We start from the raw sequence: 17273 nt of genomic DNA, 5'->3' as shown, positions 1-17273 counted from the left end.
ATCTTACCAAATAGGAAGTCTGGGCACAGGGTAATTTCCAGGGACCTTCACTTGGTAGCTCAGTGATGTCAGCTGGCCTGCAATAAACTTGTCTTTAAAGTCACAAGATGACTGCCATCAGTATCACATCCTCACACAGTGACATTCACAGATAGGAAAATGGGTATTTTTCTTATTTCCATTTTCTTAAGGTCAAGGAACACTTTTCCAGAAGTTCCAGACTTCACGCACTGACCAGAATTGTACAATATGTCCATCCCTTGGTGAATCACCAGTCCAGGAAACAGAACAACCATAGTTAGCCTGGATCAATCATCATCCGTGCCCTGCAGCAGGACAGCGTCAGCATGCCCAGGAATACAAGGGGAACATGAACAAGTCAGTGTTCAGAGAGGTGAAGGTGATGGCCAGGGAGGTTTGAGTAGATGATATGCACCGTCTGTTCCTCCCTCTCAAGCTCTGCGTACATGGAAACATGCAAACAAGACTCACTCACTTGTAGGTTTCAGAGTGGCACAGTAAGTACCCCAAACCCAAAGGACAAATCTTTCTATCCAAGTAACACAATTCCATTCAGTAGAGACTGCCTTCTTTACTCCGCAGCCTGAAAATGACCCTGTTTGGAACGTATTCCCAGTTTGCTCCAAGCACTTGAGAGCACAGATTAGATTCTATAAGCAATATCTCCTAAACCTACCGAATTTAATTGAATCCTGATCCCTGTAACTAATCACTGAAAAGGCATGACACTCCATGATATGGATTATGGGGGGAAACCGTTCCATCATTACTGCTTAAGCTTTACTAAATGGTGATAGTGTGGGAGGAGAGAAGAATGCTATGTTGCTTCTAGACCTCATCGTGGTCAAATTGTAAACTTCAGATAATCAGTTTTTACTGTCCTCGTGGCTTCATAATTTCCTTCCAAAAAGATCCAGAAGTCTCCCTCTACCAGGTTATTTCCCCCTCCTTCCATTTCAGGGAGCCTCTTCAATTCAAGATGGTTTTGCCTATGACCAACATGACGCTGTCTTCCCTTCTCTCGTGTGAATGGTAACACAGATAAGATAGTTCATGATTAGGAGACATGTCACGTGGCTCTCACTCTGTATCTTTTAATCTCAGGCTTCATTTTTTTCTGTCTGAAATCCTCTCGTTACTGGTGATGGAAAGAAAATGGAGCTTCTCTGTTGGCATGGGGCTGGAGTTCCTTCCCAGCTAAGTCAACCCGAACTGGAGCGCAATGTAGAGTTTGAGGAGATCATCATTCTAGAAGAGCAGCTGTGTTCACAAATTATAAGAGAGCTGAGGTTCCAAATACCAGAAGGTGAGTCAGGATGTTCTCAACAGGCAGAGAAGCAGGAGAGCGACAGGTGTCAGCTGGGCAATGGATCTGAACATTCAGAGTCAGGGCAGTGTGAGCAAGAGAAAGCACAGGAGGATCAAGGGAACAGAGAGAGAGAAGGGAACCAAGCAATTGATGTATATGCCTGGCTCAACCAGGAGTCTGGATAAAAACAGTCTTCCAAATCATTTGCACCATAAAACTATTGCAGTTTTGAGACTGTTAATGAAGAAAATAGAATGCATTTCTAGGGATGCCTGGGTGGCCTCAGTTGATTAACCATCTGACTCTTGGTTTTGGCTCAGGTCATGATCTCACGGTTTCATGGGTTCAAGCTCCATGTCAGGTTCTGTGCTGACAGTATGGAGCCTGCTTGGGATTCTCTCTCTCTCTCTCTCTCTCTCTCTTTCTCTTTCTCTCTCTGCTCTTCCCTTACTTGTGCTGTCTCTGTCTCACTCAAGATAAATAAATAAAGTTAAGAAATGCATTTCTATTTTTTTTTATTTTTATTTTTGGAACTTTTAGAGTAGTTGCTTTGGGATCCAAAGCTATTTATTGTCGTAGTAATGTGAGGTTCTGTCAGCAACCTTTTTTCTGGTATTTTAACCTCCTCTTACTCGAGATTCTTTCTAGAGTTTGTTGTGTCTGCCTTCCTATTTTTGCTACAGATTAAGGTATACTCTTTTACTGGGCATCACAAAGGAGCAGCCTGGAGTCACTACACATATAGGTTTGAGTTCAGATGACAACTTAGTCTACACATTCACATCCTATAGAGCAGTTACACTCTATTTTCTTCTATGTGCTGATACTGAAAAGAGTCAGAACATTTGCAACAGAGATGTATAGAATATCATAAAATATATGATTATTATATTACATTTTAATTACATCATATTTTATAAATATATACTCATAAATATAGAAAAATACAAAATATGTATCAGTTAGAGAAGATCTGTGGCTTTAGCTAATAGAAAACTTGACTAATATAAACTTGGGGCATCTGGGTGGCTCAGTTGGTTGAGCGTCCAATTCTTGACTTCTGCTCAGGTCATTATCTCATGGTCACGGGATCGAGCCCCGCACTGGGCTCTGTGCTGAGTGTGGAGCCTGCCTGGAGAGAGCCTGCCTCTGTCTCTGTCTCTCTCTCTCTCTCTCTCTCCCTCTGCCCCTCTCCCTGGCTCATGCATATGCGCTTTCTCTCTCTCTCTCTCAAAATAAAATCTTTAAAAAACAAAACAAACAAAACAAAACAAAAATATAAGCTAGTCTTATTCAGTTTAATATTACTGGAGACAGTCCAAGAACTGCCTTTTTCTCTTTTTGTTCTGCCATTCTCACCATCATGGCTTATTGCCTTGATGTCAAAAAATAGCTGCTGCAGCTTAACCATCCCATCTGTGTTCAAGGCCAGAGGTAAAGGAAATTACTGGTACAACCTATCCCTTTATCAGGAAAGGATCAGCTTCTTTGGCCAGAATTGAGTCACATGGATATTGCTAGCTGCAAAGAGAGCTAGAAAAGTGTGTATTTAATTCTTTTAGCTTTGGGGAGCCTGGGTGGCTCAGTCAGTTAAGCATCCGACTTCAGCTCAGGTCATGATCTCGTGGTTTGTGGGTTCGAGCCCTGCGTCAGGCTCTGTGCTGATGGCTGAGAGCCCGGAGCCTGCTTCAGATTCTGTGTCTCCCTCGCTCTCTGCCCCTCCCCCACTCATGCTTTGTCTCTCTCTGTCTCTGAGCTTTCACGAGCTCTCTCTGCTTTGATGAGCACGCTCTCTCTCTAAATGGATAAATAAACTTAAAAAAAAATAAAACCTAATTTATTTGCTTCTTTGCCTTCTTATTATTCTTTACTTATGCCTACATTTCCATAATAGAATTTCAGACATCTTCTAAAGGCATGTAAATTATTATGAAGTAACCAAAGTTAAAATTGGAGCAAAGGAATAAGGATGATTAGCTGAACCTATTACGGTAATCATTTCACAATGTATGTAAGTTAAACCATCATGCTGTATGCCTTAAACATACACAGTGATTATTTTTGTCAATTATTTCTCAATAAAACTGGGGGAAAATTTTTAAAAAAGAATAAGGATGGGAGCCAATTGGAATCAGGAATTTGACTAAAAATGCACCCCTTGTTGAGGTAAATATATAGTATGGGTAGGCCCAAAATTTGCCTTTGTCTCTCCTTATCTTTTGCCTTATGTTCCCTCTAAGAGGGACCCTTCCAAGTCTCCTTCATTTGTGATTGGAATGAGCTCTCGTGGGTCCGGGAGCAAAATCAGCTGGAAAAGCAGGTGCCCATGCATGGGTGACCTTCTCTTTCCTGAGTTACTGCAGCCACTTCTTGGGACCAAGGTCTTCATGGCTGCTCAGCCATTTGAAGTGTTTTTTCGGTGCTCCTCCTGTTGAGGAGAGTTTATTATTATTATTCAGTTGATAAACACTTTTGATTACTTTCTCTCTTGGGTTAAAGGAGAAAGGAGAGAGACATATTGACTGAGGACTTACAAGGTATCAAGGACTGGCTCTGTGTGTCCCCGTGGCTCCCACAATCTTCTTGCTGGCTTGGAGGAAGTCACGTATTGTAGGCAGAGAGGCTGAGGTTCAATGAGGTTATGTTTAAACCCAGTCAATGGCAGAGGTAGGTTTAGAGCTTGGATCTGACTCTGAAGCCCACGCCTATCCATTATGCTGCTTTAAAGGAACTGCATTTATCCATAAAACCAAGGTCCCCCATCAGAGTTGGACATCTGAGGCTCAACCATTCTCCCCTATTCTCTCTGCTCCCCAACCAGCTTCTCTGAAGGCTGTTCTAGAAAGATTCGCAGGCTTAGAATTAGAAGGCTTGTTTACCACTTCCTGCTCTTTTACCTAATAGCTGTGTGGGTTGGGTAATTCACTGAAGCCTCCCGAAGCCAGGTTTACTCATTCACAAAGAGAGGATGATGACAGTGCCCCCAGCACTTCATGACTGGGGTGGCAGGAGGGAAGGGAATGGTGTAAAACTCAAACTAGATCCTCTTTGTGGTACACACCTTGAAAGAAACATAATCTTTAATCCCATTCCATGCATTGTTTTATTTATTTACTTATTACGGGACTCTCAAGATGTTGTTATAGAGAAAATACTACTTCTCTGTTGCTTTTCAGGCCCCAGTTCGTTTGTTTAGGAGAATCTGACCTTCCTGTCTAGGAAAACCCTGACTCCACAAACAGTAGCCTATTCATGGCACTCACCCAGTTGTAATCAAACAATCATCTGTTTAATGTCTGCCTTCTTCCTGCATGAAAGGGGTGGTTGCCTGCTTTATTTTGGACCTCTGTTCCCAGCACCCACTACTCTGGTTGGTTAGGAGAACAACATCAACAATGTTACCATGTTGAGAAACTACTCAGACAACTCCTGAAATCTAAGGGAGTGCATTTCTCCTAGCCTGTGTTACCTGCCACAGGGTACTTCCTTTGGAAAGGGAGAGCTTTTTGGGTTATGTCAGAGGTAAACAGTTTTTGACTCACACATCTCATATGACTGAGCCTACACATAGCCATTAGAGCAAGAATCAAGGCTGGAGAAGTAAGCTCAGGAACCGCTGGATAAAGTAGATCATTACTGATTGGCATTTTAGTGTCTCCCTAAAACACAAATTGCCTATCCACTGCATTTACTCACAGACAAGGACATGCACACTTGCGCCCCTCGAGGAACGTTTCCCATTGTGCTGGGAACCTCTGAAGGGCATTCTTTGGGAAGAAGGTCAACTTTGGAAAGCCAGCTAATTCTCTTGCAGACCCTGCAGGGATAGAAGCCACTGTGCAACCACAGAGCCGGGCAGTCTCTGGATCCAGTCCTCTGTTTCCCCAGTCCTCTGACTCAGCACTGTTTCCAAAATTTAGAGAAAAAAAGATCTAATAAGTGGAAAAAATTATTTCCCAGTAATGAATAGACGCAAAGCAAAACCAGCTTATACCCAGAATCCAGGAACATATTTTTGGATCTGGCTACCTGGAAATAAGACATTTGAAGTAGGGACCTCTTGGCCTGACTGCCCAACCAGCAGCACAGTTGAGGGAGTGTAGGGCACAGGACAGGCACCAGGCTGATGCTCAAAAAGAAAATGGAAACATTCAAAGGAAGCAGTAGGAACACTTTTTTTTTTTTTTTTTTTTTTTTTTTTTACTGTGCAGCCAATCAAGCAATGGAAACATTTGGGACTCCCTAAATAGAAACATTCAGGAGAAAAGTGAGATGGAACACACATTCTCATTGTCATTATGAAGCAGTGTTTATTGAGTGTGGACAGGGCACGAGGTAGCTTTCCAAATGCAGAGGCACCCCCAGTTCCTGTGGAAAAGTGTGCGGAAGACTGCATGTTGGCAGCTCCCGGCTGTGGCAGAACCCGTGACTCATGACGACCCTGCTGGCTGGCCGAATCTGTGGCTCTGTGGCAAGCTTACAAACTCTTGAGGTGCTTCCTGCTCAGAAAACTGTGCCTTGGGCTGGTTATGAAACAGGAACATTAATTACTATTGTGATCGTTAATGGGGAGTTCTAATAATTAATGCATTTAAGGTTCTATGTGGTATTTGACTTGTTACCATGTTTTAAAACATTACGAATCAGATGAATCTTGTCTCTTGGGTATTTGATGAATTGTGATTGGTAATAGCAGCTAACTTATGATGTCGCTCTGAACAGAAACAGGCTGGTTAACAGAAAATGGCGTGAACACGGGGATACAGGATGGAAAGTTACATAGGAGATAGAGAGAAAGGTAAAGTCTAGAGAGGCCTTTGTTCTTGTCCAGATCTTATTGCATATTAAAATAATCTTACTCAGGGCGCCTGAGTGGCTCAGTCGGTTGGGTGCCCGACTTCGGCTCAGGTCACGATCTCATGGCTGGTGAGTTCGAGTCCCACGTCAGGCTCTACTCTGACAGCTTGGAGCCTGGAGCCTGCTTTGGATTCTGTCTCCCTCTCTCTCTCCTCCCCCTCTTGTGCTCTATCTCTCTGTCTCTATCTCTGTCTCCATCTCTCTCTCTCAAAAAGAAATAAACATTAATAAAATAAAATAAAATAAAATAAAATAAAATAGTCTTACTGTAATACCAAAGGGGGAAAATTGGTTGATCAAAATGCACCATAAAAGCCTGGCATAAAGATCTGCCTTTCTTTAGAATCATTTACTGATGGAAAATAGGAACACAGATGACTTGACTCATTGTTTCACGGAGAAACCATAATTTCGATCCACCTTTTGGTGACCTTCAATACCAACAACCAAACCAAGAATCTGGGGGATAGTTTCATTAACTCTCATATCACTGGGGCCTGAGAGGACAAACTATGCACTGACCCATGAAATAAAGCAGCACTTATCAGCAGGCAGAAGAAAGGACATTATTTTATTCCTCCCCAAGTTCTGGCTCCTGGCTAGTTAACTGAGCATCCATTTTCACTGCATAAGTAGAGCTTTCCAATGAGGCTAACATATGGTCCTTTTCCCACCTTTCCCCTCTTTTTCTATCTTTTTTAACCTTTTTTTCACCAATTGTGGAACTGTCACTTCCAGAAAACAAGGGCAGACGCTGACACTGGAATTATCATCTCCTTGCTAAATCTCTGGAAATATCATTCCCTTGGTAAAGCACTCCTGAAGAGTTAGAAATGGAAGTACCTCTATAAAAGTGCCTTGGGAATTATAGTTTTTCATATATACCATTGGTTCAGGGTATCACAAAATCAGTCATCTTCAGAACACTTGTCAGATCCTAGGAGTTACTAATGTTCTTCCTTCCAGAGTATTTTAGCACATCACATAAGTCAGAGAACAGAACCAAAGAATCCACATATCCTGTCTAATTGCAAACATCATATAGGAATGGTTCTCTTTGCAACTGAAGATGAAAAGGGGGAAAAAAAAGACCAACATAAGAACTAAGTTGAAAACAGAAAGTACCCATAATATTTGACATTCAGCAGAAAATTATTTGTTCTCCAATTATTTACCAATACAATTATTTAGAAATTTGGTATCCTAAAGCAGTCTAAGTAAAAGTTACTGAAAAAGATGTAATAACAAATAATAGAATAATTTTGGCTTTAGAAAGAAATAAAGAATGAAGAAAGGGCTAAGTGAGATGAAAAAGGATTGTAAAGAAACCACATTTGCCAGAGCAGAGTGAAAATCTTTACTAGAGGCTATAAAGAACAAATTCCATACTGAATGAAATTCAACATTGCTGAGAGTGGCACACTTTGGTGACTCTTCCAGAAAGAAGAAACATACCAAGAGATGAACATAGAGAGGAAAGATATGGGATTCCTGAAATGCAAAGCCAAGCTGGGAATGATAGATGTGTCTGGAGAGGATATCAAACTAATTGCAAGAAAACTTTCTTGAACTGAAAGAAACATCTGAATGTACAGATTGAAAATGGCTAAATCGGTTTCAGAGAATGTTAATAAAAAGAATCACATATGATTCTATCATGATGAGTTTTTGAATTATGAAGATTAATAAGAATTATGAAGAGCTTATAAACATCCTTGAAGAAAATAAGAGGGTAGTAGCAAGGTAACTTTGAAAGCAACAAAAAAATCAAGCTGACTTAAGACTTTTCCAAAAGCAAACACCTGATGGCCACAGAGAGGGAACAATAGAGTGTTAAGATTAAGACATTATTGCCAGAGAATTGGATTCAGTCAAGTTTTCATTCATATGTGACAACCCAGAAAGGTATTCTGTGATATACAGAAGTTAATAAAACATGTTATCACACATATTTTTGAAGAATGGCTTATAGACAGATACCACAGTACAGTTATGAGGTACAGTACAATTATGAATGAAGGCTGGTGGTGGGTATTTGCAAAACTTATTGTTTCCAGGGTGATTGATGAAACTCTACAAGATATTGACTTATATGCCAAGAAAACCCTGGGAAACTACAGGTGATGAAATGTTTGATCTCTATATTTAGAGAAACTAGGATTTAGCTAGATTAAGTGGTATGTCTCAGAAGCTCAGGAATACAAATGGAATCAGGACTCACATCCTCTGAATCTTGATGCAGAGGGCACTAGTTGTCATTTAGTGTTACTTCTTTCTATTTTTATTTAACTTTAGGAAGTTTCTATAATAAAACAAAAGGGAAAAGAAAGTCGGCTTGAAGGGTTGATCATGTTTAAAATAAATTCCTCTTTTCTTTTCCAGGATTAGGTTAGTGCCTATGTTTCATCAGAATTTTCTCTAGATTCCAATCATAATCTTGTCAACACAACAAGAAAGGCCTTCAACAATGATGGGCTCTGACCTTTAAGATCCTTGGTAAGTATCAGGCCCTGCTCTAGGCCCCAGGGCCAATTCTCCTAGGTATAGAGGACTAAACCAAACAAAATCATGTGCTCATGCCTCCTCCCATCAAGAGTTAGGTTTGGGGACAGATGGACCTACCCAGACTACAGCAAAGGATGCCTTTTCTCATCTGGTAATTAACATACCAGCTTTGGGAATTAACACATCTCACCTTTTCTACAAGGGGACAATGTAGGATCGCCAGGCGTGAGGAAAACCAAAGATGCAAAAGAGGAACAGAAAAACTACTGGTGGAGAAAACAAACTATTAAGGGCACAGAATAGAAAGTGTCTTTCCTAAGGCCACCTTTCAAAAGTGTCAAAAGTTCTAAGTGTCCTCAGATCTATTTTAGAAGAAATTAACCCAAAGACATAAAAGAAACCGAAACAATGCAAAAGCTTTTACAAACTAAAAACATAGAGTAAAACAGAAGCGAGGGAAGGGCTAGAAGGTAAAGTTGAAAGTGGTTCTCAAAATTCAGGGCAAAGATAGGGACAAACATGAAAGAGAAAAGAAAGAAGGAAACAATGGGAGTGTTAACCCCAAAGTTCCAACAGTAGGGGGCTGTGGTGGCACAGTTTGCTTCTGTTGTGGTGGTGGAAGTTGTTATTGTTTATGTATTAGTAAAAATAATAGCTAACATTTGTTGAGGGTTTTCATTGTACTGGCATCTCGGCTAACCCGGGACGTCTTGTTTTATTATCCTACCAGCTTTTGAATAGAACCATGGGGTTATAGCAGAGAAATATTTAGAAGGTAAATGATTACGATGTGGTTATTGAATGTATTTAGTCGCGGGGAAGAGAACGCTGGTTAAGGGGTAACTCTTGGCTGGTTAAATAGCAACAACTGAGATCAGCGATGCAAAAGCAGGAGCTGGTTTGGAAAATTAGAATATGCGTTCAGTTTCAACTTGTTGAGCTGAAGTTGCCTGAAGACCGTCAGAAGGAAGAAGATCAGTAGAAGTTTGGCTTAATGAGCCTGACACTCAGAGAAAAGGCTAGGTCAGAGAGAGCTATAGGAATTACCCACTTATCAGTTGAAGCCAGAGTGGATAAATCACCCAGAGTCTGGGTGTAGACAGAGAAGAGCTGGAGACCAAGGACAAAGCAGCCTGAGGGACAGACTAGGGAGGAGTGCTCAGTGAGTGGGCAGCCCGGGCCCAGGGTGGCAAATGGCCGTGGGACAAGAGAGGCCTGGGCAGGAAGTGGCCAAGGGTGGACACAAGTGTACTGGGCTTTTCGACGCAGAGGATTATTGGCAGGTGGTATTTGTCAGAACAATTTTAATGTCATTCTGAGCACAAGCCAGATAACAACTGAAGAACGAATGAGAAATGAATTAATCAAGTTCTTTGTCGCTTCACATGTGGATTGAATGAATAGGCCTATATCAGTAGATATTACACGATTGACAGGTACTGTCTGCGAGTATTTAGCAAATTGCCTGGGATATAACATATGCTCAACAAATTCAGTAGAGACAGATAGAGATATTGATGGTTAAAAAAAAATTTTATTATTTTTCTTTATTTTTGAGAGGCAGAGAGAGACAGCGTGTGTGGGGCAGGGGGGCAGAGAGAGAGGGAGACACAGAATCAGAAGCAGTCTCCAGGCTCTGAGCTGTCAGCACAGAGCCCGATGCGGGGCCCAAACTCATGAACCATGAGATCATGACCTGAGCCAAAGTCGGATGCTCAACCGACTGAGCCACCCAGGTGCCCCAGATATTGATGTTTTAAACCAGTGTATTATAGTGATTGGGTGTATAAATTTTGGATCTGGATGGACTTGAATTTGTAGTTTAGCTCTGCCACTGTGTAGCTGTGTAAACTTGGACAAGCCACTTTGTTTCTTTAAAAAAAATTTGTTTTAACATTTATTATTTATTTTTGAAAAAGAGAGAAACAGAGCGTGAGCAGGGGAGGGCTAGAAAGAAAGGGAGACACAGAATCCGAAGCAGACTCCAGGCTCTGAGCTATGCGGGGCTCAAACCCCTGAGCCACGAGGTCATGACCTGAGCTAAAATTGGATGCTCGACTGACTGAGCCACCCAGGTGCCCCTAAGTCACTTTGTTTCTACATCTTCTCTTTCTTGTACAATGATTTATGAGTATCATCCATTGTTTTTTTTTTTTCTTTTTCTATTATGAATGGTAGATTAGTTTGTGGATATTTGTTTTGTCATCAGGATGAGCTCTCATGTTCATATGTGAATTGATACAATCAGGGTTCATCTGGTCATGCAATGTTGAATACAGTTTAGTTTAATATTGGTTTGAATTTGTTCTAGCATGCTCTTTTCCCCATAAGAAAGTAGGAAGCCAGGTCTTTTGTATACCTTTGCCTTGGGTATTTCTGCAGGCAGACCCCTGCTAAATTTGGAAGACGCAATGGTGGGGGTCCAGAATAGGATGTGAAGACAGGACATGGCCCAGGGCAGAGAAGAGAGGTGGATGAAGGTGGGCACCCACCGCGAGGAGCAGTGGACCCTTGCAGGAGGCTGGGCGGTGTCCCGAGAGACTGGCAAGGTCTCAGTCCTTGCAGGACCTTGTGGCTGACACAATGGTGTCCTAGCACTGGGCAGTTGGGGACCTATGAATAGAGGGGCTTTCCTTTGGCTAAGATGCAGGAAATGGAATGAGGGGGAAGCAAAGAGTGGTAACAGAGATATGATTCACCATTGATTTGTGGTAATTTGAGAGCTAAAGGAACAGCCTGTGTCTTTTTTTTTCTTTATTATTTTTTTTAATGTTTATTTATTTTTGAGACAGAGAGAGACAGAGTGCAAGTGGGGGAGGGGCAGAGAGAGAGGGAGACACAGAATCTGAAACAAGCTCCAGGCTCTGAGCTGTCAGCACAGAGCCCGACGCGGGGCTCGAACCCACGAACCGTGAGATCATGACCTGAGCTGAAGTCGGACGCTCAACCGACTGAGCCATCCAGGCGCCCCAAACAGCCTGTGTCTTGCACATGAATCTGGGCACTGAAAAATCCCACCTGCAGCACACTCATACTATCTACCAAGAAATAAATGTAACTTGTTCCTGCTTTCCTGAGATTTGCCCACTATTTTTATTTCTTGCCTTATGACGCTGGCCAGAACTTGCAAGATAATTAAGAGGCCACAACTTAAGAATGAAGAACAATTTAGCCACGAGCTGCCAAGACCAGGACATCTGAGGGGGGGCACAAGCGAGACAGATGATGATCCTTTTATTCATTCCAGCCTACAGACTGGAAAACTAGGTGAACTCTCCCACCACCCCCCACCCGCCCACCTCTTCCCTCCATCTCCCAGGTGCAGGGACAATTGGGAGACTCCAAATAGAGTGAGGTTCATTCACTGGCATATAGCGAATTGAAGGCTCATGGTAGCAATTCAGTGCAATTATAAGAAACCAAAGGAAGTTACCTATCTTGACCACCAAGATACATAGCTTAAGGGGCGCCTGGGTGGCTCAGTCGGCTAAGCATCTGACTTCGGCTCAGGTCATGATCTCACGGTTCGTGGGTTCGAGCCCCGCGTCGGGCTCTGGGCTGACAGCTCAGAGCCAGGAGCATGCTTCGGATTCTGTGTCTCCCTCTCTCTCTGCTCCTAGTGCACTCGCATTCCATCTCTGTCTTTCTCAAAAATAAATAAATGTTCAAAAATGATTTTTAAAAAAAGGTACATAAAGATTCACTCTCACCCTTACTTCAATGCTTGCAGAAATTTCTACTTTGTGTGATATCCTCATGAAAGCAGGTATGGCAAAACAAGTTGAAAGCTACGATACTAACCAGGGACTCCTCAATTAAAATTACTTTCATCTTTAGTTCTCTTCAATAGCTGCCAATACAGGTCATCATTACACATAAAAGTTTTCTTATGTCATGATAAATGAGTATACAGATACCGTATATGTTGTATTTCAAGTATGAAAATTTAAGGTCAATTAATTTTCGTCAGTCTTTCTCACCATCCCAAACAAGTCCTTCAGAGAGCTGTCCTTCACAGTTATCCCATCCAATGGGCTCTGTGCTCGCTCCCACCCCTCCTCCTCTGGATGTGCTCGCTCCCACCCCTCCTCTTTTGGATGTGCTCGCTCCCACTCCTCCTCCTCCCATGGTGCCCACTCACTTTGCTCCACTGTGAATAAGCTACCACTCTGCTTTCACCCTAAATGCTTACCACCCCCCCCCCCCCCCACCTAATCTCTGACATTGGGTCCTCCACGGATGTTCTTGCTCCAATCAAGCATGCCTCCTTTCCTGCAGCTCCTAGATCCTTGAGAGCGTGGGGTTGGACAGGAGCCACTCAAGATTCTTATTGCTATCCACTGCTGCTCTAAGTAAGAAGGCAGTTGAGTGTAGAAGTAACGTGCACAGACCTCAGTGGGGTTAAAATCCTTGCTCCACCAGAGCACATCCATGGACAGGTTATTTGGTCTTTCAAAGCCTCTGTGGTTTCATTTGTCAATGGCAATAATAAGAAAACCTACTTCAGACGGTTGCTCAAAGGACTGAAGGAGAGGACACATATATCAAGCTCTCTGAACCATGCCCAGCAGAGGTGAGTGCTTGATAAATATAACCAACAATGGCATCATCTGCATCACGTTCTCACCCTCGCTTAAAATCAGCTTTGAGGCTTTGGGCCTCTGTTGCACATGTTCTGGGCTTTACCCCACCTGTGCCTTTTTATTGCATCCGACCCTCTCTCACAGACCTTCAAATTCCTTAACGCCAAGGACGTTCACACTCGCTCCGCGTAAGAAATCCAGCCCCATGGCCACACCTTGCACTTTCTCACCGTTTACAACTGTTTGCCTTTTGAAATCTTAAACTTAACCCTTCCATTCTCTGAGAAACACTTCCGGTCAACTCCCTCCGACTCACTCCAGACATACCCTTTCACATCATCAATGCCTCTGATGCCTGGATGATTATATTTTCCCCCGATTACGAGTTGCTTTCGGGCCGCACTTCTTTCTTCACCAAGTTCAGACCCCCGAGTCCACCTACCATTTCTTTAATGATTTTTCCTTTTAGTCCCTTTCTTTGTTGTCCTTCTGTGACTTCTGTTCTGTCAGAACCTGACTGTAGACCCACCTACTCACACTGTCCAATATGGTAGCCGGTCAGGTACATGTGGACCATGTCACACAGTCTTTAGATTTTGCCCATAAATAAATGGGCAAAGATACCAACAGCTACTCAGAAGAAAGCTGTTCAAATGGACGATGATCTATATTTTATCTTAATTGATAAGTAAAAAATAGAAGTTAACACAAACCATATATCATCTTTGGCTTGGGAGAAATATTGTGATAACATCAGGCTAGAACACAGTAAAAGAATCATGCCCTTACACTATTAGTTGTGATAGAAACAGGTAAAAACTTTCAGGAGGACAATTTGGTAATATACATATAAAGATCTGAAATATGCCCATGCTCTTAGATCCAATAATCCAATTCATAGGAATTTATCTTTAAAAAATAAGCAGAGATGCATTAGAGTAAAATAGTACCATAAATGTGAAATTTTGAAAACAAATTCAATCTACAATAATAGTAGACTAGTTCAAAAATAAAGGCACATCTATGTGATATATTACTTCCCAGTCATTAATATTTTCTCTTTTTTAAATGAGAGAACAGGTTTATTTGTTTTTGAGAGAGAGAGACAGGCAGAGCACAGAGAGACAGAATTCCAAGAAGGTCCAGGCCCTGAGCTGTCAGCACTGAGCCTGATGGGGGGCTGGAACTCATGAGCTGTGAGATCCTGACCTGAGCCAAAGTCAGATGCTTAATCCACTGAGCCCCCTGGGCGACCCCGGGTCATTAATATTTTCAAGGACCACTTAGGCCATTGAAAAGAATCACCATGAAATCTCATCACAAATGAAAATTATACAAAATTGTGTTTACGGTATGACTGCAATTTAGTTTTACATATGTATGTAAAGCATGGTGTATATATATATATATATATATATACACACACACACATATACATACACACATGTATATGCATGGTAGGTAGATGGTATATATGTGTATGTAAATGATACATATATATCAAAATTTTAATAGTTATTTCTGGGAGAGATGATTAAGTGTGATTTACACTTTTGTATTTATCCATATTTTCTGTATTTCATACAAAGAATGTGCGTTACTTTTCAAATCAAGACGGATGCTTTTTAAAAAGTAGTAAGTTTGTATCGGGAGTGGAGGGATCAGAGAGAAGGCGCCCCTTACTGCGCCCTTCATAGACTTTCCTTCTGCACAGATGCACCAGAAGAGGGCGCCTCCGCCTCTTCCCGCAGGCAGGATCTCTCAATTACCTATCAGAGATGGGGGGGGTGGGGGGAATGCTCCCCAAGTCAGTAGAAACTAACCTGAAATGCCTCACTTCCCTGGTGGCCACATTCCTCTTCCGGGCCTCCCGGAAATTTGTGTAGCAGAGGGATATGTAGTTTTGAATGGCCTGTGAGAGCTTCCTCTGGTCACCCTCTTAAACACGCAGCCCGAATGACTTCCGCTCGGTCACCCCTGTATCCTGGTTTCACCTACGCAGCTGCTAGGAGCTCCTCAGCAGAAGGCCGAGGCGACGCAGGCAGTGGCTTTGCCTTACTGGCCACAAACAGGTTGGTGGAGGTCGCCCAGTTCACACCTACCACCTAACAGGCTGACCCAGTCACCAAGGGTCCCTGAACCCTACCTTGCTCCTTAAAAAGCACATGCTATTCTTCGTGGTATCAGTTAGGGGGCAGCAGATATCCTGGCATCCTCTGCTCTCTCAAGGAAGCTTCCAATTTGGAGATCCTGAAGTTGCTATGAATCGGGCTACTATTTCACTTACCGGCTAACGTGGCCTGGCAGTTCCTTCCTGCACTAGCAGATCACGTCGGGGAGCCTAACCCTTTCACCCGGTGGAGTGCTTCTAACTCACTACTTTGAGCAAAGTTGAATCTGAGTAATAAATTAGCCTGGATGATTACTGGACTCTGCCTCAGCGGAGCCAGTTTCTTTACTAAGTATTACAAAGCCCCAGACTTCTCTTTTGGGCTATCATTCTGTCTCTCCCATACGACCAAGACAGCTCTATTTTGACTCCTTAAAATACCCTCAGGAGGAGGCTGCAGGTAAAGGATGAGTGGAAGACATCGACACAATTGCTTCTGCAAGGTCCCGGGTTTAAGAGAAGAAGGTATAGCCCCACCCACAGTAAAAACATGCTTTCTCTGATGCAGATGCATTATGAAGACGCTTCTGTTGCTTTCTCTTTACTTATATATGCATATCTACATCCACATATACACACACATGTAAACATGTTAACAATGATTATTTGGGGAGGGATGCTGATAGGGGTTTTACATTTCTTACATTTCATACAAAGAATGTGTGCTTGAGAGCCGGGGCGGGGGGCGGGGGGGGGGGATGGGATGGGGGGAATGACCAGACTGATAACTTTGTTCAAAATGGCTTGATGCTGAGCTCTTCAGCATCCCTGAACCAAAGTCTTCTTTTGGTTTTAGTCACGTGCCTTTGTTCCTCATCAGAAGCGCCTCCTCTGGCAAATGCAGGAGATGGAGACAGAAGCACGGCGAGGGGGGACTGACCAGTGATGTCCCAGCCAGCGACAGAGCCACCATGTGCAGTCGCGTGGGTCTGGCCAGGACCAGTCTGCCCTGATGGCTTCTCATAGTTCGTTTGCCCGTCTTTCTGTGCTCCACAGAGCAGGACACCGACAGTTCAGTCCAGTCAGCAGAACTTTCTAGAGAAGAGAAGTCACACCTACTATGTACCAAGCACGCTCTCTGTCAACTCATGATTCCTCACAGCAATCCCCAGAAGGGGGTGCCATTGTTACCAGCGCTCATTTGTCAGGGACCGAGCTACTACTGGGCCATTTGCCCAGTGTCCCCTAGCTTGAAAGTGGTGGAAGCCGAATCTGAACCCAGGCAGTCTAGCTGCAGGACCCACTCACTGAACCGTTACCTTTCCGCCCATCTTCAGATGGAGTTTCTTCTATTTCAGATCCCTAGAGGTACAGAGCCCTGCCTTTGGTTACCAGGAGGCCATGGGTAGCTACACCCACCCAGATCATTCGGTCCTCTTCATGGCGGGCGGCCCCGTCCGGTCAGAAGCGACCAGAGCCAGCATCACCCGAGAGTCATTTGGGATGCTGTGGTTCTAGAGACTGCCTCCATCTTGAGCCAAGGAAGGAGCTGTTCCGGGGAGGACATTGGAACCTTGGTGAGAGTTGGCCTTTCTGTGCCTCCATCTGAAAGCTAAGCTCTTCTATGGGAGTTTGGATTGAAGGTTAGGGATGATGGCTCAGAGGGGGAAAGTGTGAAATGGTAATCGCTTTCATATGTCACTTGAGAAATGTTATAATAAAGCTGAGTAAATTGGAGCATGAGTTAGCCCGGTCTTTTGCCTAATGATGTCACCCACTTTCTGCTTCCTCCAGCCTATGATTAATAAAAGGGGGATTATTACAGTAACTCATTCCTAGTGGGCAGCAGTGACGTCAGCAACAGCTGAGCAAACTGACTACATTTAGT

General features: G+C 43.1%; 2 long non-coding RNA genes across 5 annotated transcripts in view; one reads left to right on the top strand and one right to left on the bottom strand.

The window, feature by feature from the left end:
* The window catches only part of LOC131509597 (uncharacterized), a 31645-nt gene extending 14503 nt beyond the window's left edge, over window positions 1-17142 (top strand). Inside the window, exons 4-5 of one of the 2 annotated variants that reach the window (XR_009260597.1) lie at window positions 8570-8683; window positions 16744-17142. This is a non-coding gene — a long non-coding RNA (uncharacterized LOC131509597). The remainder of the gene's footprint in view (window positions 1-8569; window positions 8684-16743) is intronic. The other variant, XR_009260596.1, reaches the window with a different exon arrangement.
* The window catches only part of LOC131509598 (uncharacterized), a 38996-nt gene that overhangs the window by 5318 nt on the left and 16405 nt on the right, over window positions 1-17273 (bottom strand). For 2 of the 3 annotated variants that reach the window (XR_009260599.1, XR_009260598.1), the window contains exon 1: window positions 8-2308. This is a non-coding gene — a long non-coding RNA (uncharacterized LOC131509598). Of the gene's footprint in view, window positions 1-7; window positions 2309-17273 lie in introns of those variants that run through there. The other variant, XR_009260600.1, reaches the window with a different exon arrangement.

This window comes from Neofelis nebulosa, chromosome 4 (genome assembly GCF_028018385.1).
Source record: "Neofelis nebulosa isolate mNeoNeb1 chromosome 4, mNeoNeb1.pri, whole genome shotgun sequence".
In the NCBI taxonomy this organism is placed as follows: Eukaryota; Metazoa; Chordata; class Mammalia; order Carnivora; family Felidae; genus Neofelis; species Neofelis nebulosa.
Note: the sequence above shows the minus strand (reverse complement) of the source record. Positions and strands in the feature narration are given on the sequence as shown.